General features: G+C 40.0%; 1 pseudogene; it reads left to right on the top strand.

Annotated features, from left to right (window-relative positions):
* Window positions 1-3,440: 3,440 nt before the first annotated feature.
* LOC111172933 (small ribosomal subunit protein mS33 pseudogene) lies at window positions 3,441-4,423 on the top strand (annotated as a pseudogene).
* The last annotated feature ends 2,014 nt before the right edge of the window (window positions 4,424-6,437 follow it).

Genomic DNA, 6,437 nt, shown 5'->3' with positions numbered 1-6,437 from the left:
CCCTGCAGCATGTGGGATCTTAGTTTCCCGAGCAGGAATCGAACCCATGCCCCATCCCATGGAAGCACGGAGTCTTAACCACTGGACCACCAGGGAAGTTCCCTGTCTATACTTCTTAAAGACAAGTTGAACCAATATCAAGCCCTGGAAACAATCATCCTGGTACTTCTTACTCTGAAAACCGAGTTGGTTATCCAGATTTGTTTGTGTAGCTTGCAAAATTATTTTTCAACAAATACTCACTCCTTTTTATACCCATCCCCAGCTTAATACTATGGTGGGCAGAATGTACTTTCCCACTCCTTGACTTAAATTGGATATTAGAGAATAGTATGGTGCGACCCTTGAAATATGCTTATACTGTAGAGCTTGTGTTCTCACACTCCTGTATTTCAGTATGAAGGGAAATGCCTTAAATATGTATTACTGCCAGTCCAAAGAAGACAAGAGAGATGTGAAGTAGATCTGAACCCAACCTACATATTGGAGCCAAGTCCAACTTATCCTAGCCAAGATCAGCCCAACTTTAGAGATCTGCAGACTATGACAGAAGTAAGTCACTGAGCTTTGGGATGGTTTTAATACATAATTATTGTAAAAAGAACTAATTTATAGAGAACTGTCCTTTTCCCAAACATTTTGAAAAGAATTGGGACCAGGACAGGGAAGAGGTTCTACTTTTATAACCCTAATGAAAATACTAGAAGTTTTACTGTCCTTTATGCTAAATCATTGAGGAATGGGGAAAATGTTGGAATAAATCACCTATTGAGTCTTTAACTTTTATAAAACTCTCTTAGATATCCCTTCCATAAAATTGTTACAGTCTTCATATACATTAAAATGGCAAATGAGGTTTCCACTTAAAATATAAATTCAAATGTTTCCAGTTGTGACCAAAACCCGCATGTATCCTTTGGAACTGGGGATCAACAGAATGAAACCACTTACTTGGAGCTTATAAATGTTGCCAGTTCCTGAAGCTGCTGACTGCATTCTGGGAGTTTAGGAATGTTTTAGGATAATAGCTAACTGCATGGAAAATGGATAGGTAAAGACTAAACTTCTTTCAAACATGATACAGTCTTAGAGCAGCCCATCCTTTATTGCCTCAGACGCATTCAGCACAACATTTTTGCAGCCGAGGTATCTTTGGCCACACAAAGCAGGATGTTATTCTCTTATATCTGCTGCCAGAGGGACTGGAAGAGCAACAGCCTTAAAGGAAGTGTAAACATCTTTCAGTTAGCTAAATGGAGTGTGAACTAGAGTTGCAATATTAAAGAAGGAGCCAAAATAGACAAACATACACATACACGCATGCACATGCGCGAACACACACACACACACACACACACAATCATCTCCTGGCTCTCTCTTTTGAGTCTATGAGAACTCAAACACAGTTCTATCAGTCTTTTTATACTGTATAAAGCATACCTTATTGGAATTTATTCTTGCTATGTAATTGATTTTAAAATAGCAAACATTTATATAGCTCTTGCTATATGTGAGCCACTGTTCTAAGCATTTTATTAATATTAATTCACATTATTTTAAAAATCTATAAGGAAAGTAATTTTATTATCTTCATATGACTCATGGTATAACTATATCACAGAGAACTTAAGTGATTTGCCCAACATTACCCAGTACAGGGTGGAAGTGAATTTTGATTCTGCAATCTATGTTCAAAAGTCTGAGAGAAGGCTGAATCAATATGGTGGAAGAGGAAGACATGGAGCTCACCTCCCCCTACAAACACATCAAAACTACATCTACATGTGGAATAATTCTCACAGAAAACTAACTGGAAACTGGCAAAGAACTCCTATACAACAAAAGCTGCAAAAAAGTTTTCCATGTAACTGGGTAGGATGGAAAAAAGGCAAAGTGTTGGGACTTGCACCCTGAGAAGGATCCGTAAGGAAAAGAAGGTCCACTCCGGCAGACCCTCACCCTGGGGGAGTGAGTGGGTCGAGCCACAGACTGGGCATCCCAGTCCTAAGGTTCTACACAGAGGATACAAGCTCCCCTGTCTGCTGGGAGAAACACTGAGACAGATGGGACTGGAAAAGCCTAGACTCCACTCACAAACAGTGTACGGTTGCACACGAACAGTGTGCAGCTTGTCAACAAACGGCAAAAAGAGCTCTGTACTGGCAGCTGGCTGCCACCTAGAGGTGCTCCCCAATCTGAGTGGGGTGTGGGATCCAGGCCCTGGGTCCTGGGAAAAGACTTGGTCTAGCTATGCAGAGATAGCCCAGGGGCCTGGGGTGTGGTCCAGGTGGAGCAAGCTGCGACCATTGTCAGCACTTATCCAAACAGCACCACAGGGACCACTGTGACCAGCACACCAAGGTCCCTTGTTCCCAACTGAGTGAGTGCTCTGGCCAAACCCACTCCATGCCACAGCTTGGCACTGGATCTGGGGCAGACAGGCCCTGGGAAAAGACTCAATCTAGGGATACAGGGATGGCCCAGGGTGTGGGATGATGACAACCATTGTTGGTGCTTACTCAAGGAGCACCTTGGGAACCACCATGTCAGCAAGCCACAGTCCTACTCCTAGGTGAGCAAATGCTCTGGCCCCACATACTCCATGTTGCAGCTTGGCACGGGAACTTGTACAGACAGATTTTGGGACAAGACTCAATCTAGGGATTCAGAGGAGGCTTGGGGGACTCTGGGGTATGATCCAGGCAGGGCACTGGCAGCAAACTTTGGTGTAGCTCAATCAGTGCCAACGTGATTGGCACTGACCTCTGACAGCAGCACAGCCACCTCAATTCCTGCAGCCACAACACACTGACCCCCAGCCCCAGCCTAATGTATGATCTTGCCCTGCCCACTTCACACCACAAACTTGCACTAGATCTAGGGTGCCCATAACAGGGGAAGAGACCCAACCTTGGGCTGCATCTGAGCTGAGCCATGGACACCTATACATGTAGAAAATCAGGGCTCTGAGTGCACAAATCTCACTTCAGCACTCCCCTTCTCTGAGGCAAAATATGCATTCAAAGAGAACAGAGCTTGTTCAATCCCAATCCTCAGGGCTTCTGCTCAGGCAACTGGGGAGCAGTGACAGGGCAGTGACCGTTACAGAACAGAGAGGAAGTCCACCTGACACCCTGTGAAGACTTTAGATCCTCCAGTACTAACTACAACCCCTATCAAGTTGAAAGTGACCAGCGCACCCTGAAGAAAGACAAGGTTGGGATCCACATCAAAAACAGCCCTTGCACCAAAGACACTGGATACACACAGTCTACATAGGGATGCTCCCACATAAAAATACCCCTTCAAGAACACAACAGATAACTATTTCTCCTAAATTCATAAAGACAGAGAAAGTTAAGTAAAATAAAAGGCAGAGGAGCTCTTCCAAATTAAAAGAGCAAGACAAAACCCCTGAAAGAAGGGGTGTGAAGGAGAGGAAGGCCATGACTAGGGACTCTTTCTCCTTGCTGCTCAAGAAATGTCTTCAGTTTCAGGATATGCCTTTCACATGAGTCATCTGAGTGCCCAGTTGTTTGGTGAAGTTGCCAGACCTACTGATTCCAAATCCATGAAAGTGGTGAAGCTGTTTAGTGAGCAGCCTTTGGCCAATAGGAAGGAGACTTATGACTGGTATCTAAGTCACAACACTTATTTTGCACTCATGGGAGCACTATATTTTCTTGACCTCTACAGAGACGAGCATCAGGACTTTCAGGATGAGCAGCTGCATCTGAAGAAGATTTGTGGAAAGCGGAAACCAAGGAAAGGAGAAGGGAAAAGAACAGCAAAAAAGAAATAGTGTTGGTCCATCAAGAGAGAAGACTTTTCCCTCAGGGACTGAGAGCAAGAGGAAGTGTATTTATTGTCCTTCCACATACTGGAGGAGTGTAAGCTTCCTAAATTGAAGGTTATTTGGAGGAACACAGTCATCTCCATGTTGAAGTCTAATCCAGCTGAATTGTGACTTGTTTCATGAACACATTCTAATTCTGCAAAATTATTTGCCTTGGTTCTGTAATCTGAGGTTTACCTTATTCCCCAAAGAAATGAATGCATGATTATTGTTGAATGACTTGTTTGGGAGGGGATGGGATGTTGGGGGAGTGGAGGGGAAACTCATTAAATGAACATTCTTATTACTCTCTTCTTGCTTCCCCACTTAACCAGCCCTACACTCTTTCATCTCTCTGGCTGTTCAGCCACTGTCTCACCACCAAGCTCACAAACTTTATGCACCTCTCCACCTACTCCTTTGAGAATATCTATAAGATAAATTTGTGGGATACAAGGCTGTGCCTGGTATGAAGGTATTGAATACCTGCTGTATACAAGCTACCACAGCCCTGGTAATACAATGTTTTGCAACAAACAAACAACAACAAAAAACCCCAAAAGGCTAAATAAACAGAGATTATCAGTCTACCAGACATCAAGTTCAAAAAGGAGGTAATAAAAATTCTAACTGAATTAAGAAAGGTTATTGATATAAATGCAGACCATTGTAACAAGGAACTAGAAACCATAAATATGACCCAGTTAAAAAAAAAAAAGATAATTCAATTTCTGAGATAAAAAACAATGTAGAGCAATGAATAGCCAACTGAATGACACAGAAAAATGAATAAGTGATCTGGAAGATAAATAGAATAACGGAAATCACCCAGTCAGAACGGGAGTTGGAAAAATGAAAAAACATGAAAGCAACATATGAGATATATGAGATGATATAAAATGCACCAACTTACACGTAATAGGGGTTTAAGATGGAGAAGAGAGGGGGAATGGGATCAAAGATGTATTTGAAGAAATTATGGCTGAAAATTTTCCCACCCAAAGAAGGAAACATGTACAGGAAGGATAGAGGGTTCCAAACAAGATGAGCCCAAACAGACCCACACAAAGAGATATCATAATTAAAATGACAAAAGTTAAAGATAGAGAATTCTAAAGGCAGCAAGAGAAAGACAGTCATTTAAAAGAGAACCCCCATAAGTCTATCAACTGATTTCTCTGCAGAAACTTCGCAGGCCAGAAGGGAGTGATGTGATATATTTAAAGTGCTGAAAGGGAAAAACCTGCAACCTAGGATATGCTACCCAGAAAGATTATCATTTAGAATAGAAGGAGAGATAAAGAATTTCTCAGACAAGCAAAAACTGAAAGAATTAAGCAATACTAAACCTATCCTAAAAGAAATATTAAAGGGTTTTCTCTAAATGGAAAAGAAGCAGGAAACTATAGGAAAGGGAAAATCCCAATAATAATGACAAATAAATTTATAGTAAAGACTGAAGATCACTTAAGCCAGTACACAGGTTAAAAACAACAATAAAAGAATTGTAAAAGTGACTATAACTAAAATAAACAGTAAAAGAATAAACATGAAGATATAAACTAGACCATCAAAACCACAAAATGGGTCAGAGGGGAGTAAAAAATTGTAGATCTCTTAGAATGTGTTTAAAGTTAAATGATTATCAGTTTAAAACAAGTAGATACAGTTATGGGAAAACATACATAACCCCATGGTAATCATAAATCAAAAACATACAATAAATTCACAAAAACCTAAAAGGAAGGAACTTAAACATACTACAAAAGAAAATAAACCATAACAGGAGAAACAAAAAGAAGAAATGAATAAAAAAAATACAAGAACAAATGGAAAACAAAGAATAAAATGACAATAAATACATACATATCAATAATTACTTTAAATGTCAATGGACTAAATGCTCCAATCAAACTACAGAATGGCTGATTGAATTAAAAAGCCAAGAACCTGCAACATGCTGCTTACAGGAGACAAAAGACATCAAGGCAAAAGCCACACACAATCCGAAAGTGAGGGGTTGAAAAAAGATCTTTCATGAAAATGGAATGAAAAGAAATGACAAGAAAGCAGAGGTAACAATACTTATATCAGTCTATAATAAAAAATACACTTTAAAACAAAGGCTATAATGAAAGGCAAAGAAGGGTATTATGTAATGATAAAGGGATCAATACAAGAAGTCGGTATAACACTAGTTAACATATACACACCCAATACAGGAGCACCTAAATATATAAAACAAGTACTAAGAAACAAAAAAAAAAAAAAGAGAGAAATTTGCAATAACACAATAATAGTAGGGGACTTTAACACCCCACTGACATCAATGGACAGATCATCCAGACAGAAAAGCAATAAGGCAACACAGGTCTACATAACAGATGAAATGGACTTAATTGATACATACAGGACAATACATTCAAAAAGAGAAGAATACACATTCTTTTCAAGTGTTCACAAAATATTCTCCAGGATAGACCTCATACTAGGTCACAAAACAAGCCTTAACAAATTTAAGAGGATAAATATTGAAACAACCTAAGTGTCCATCAACAGATGAATGGATAAAGAAGATGTGGTATATACACACACACACACA

This window comes from Delphinapterus leucas, chromosome 8 (assembly GCF_059928025.1).
Source record: "Delphinapterus leucas isolate spDelLeu-1000000601 "Yukka" chromosome 8, BTC_Dleu_Yukka2, whole genome shotgun sequence".
Lineage (NCBI taxonomy): Eukaryota > Metazoa > Chordata > Mammalia > Artiodactyla > Monodontidae > Delphinapterus > Delphinapterus leucas.
The sequence above is the reverse complement of the archived record's forward strand: the minus strand, read 5'-3'. Positions and strand labels throughout refer to the sequence as shown.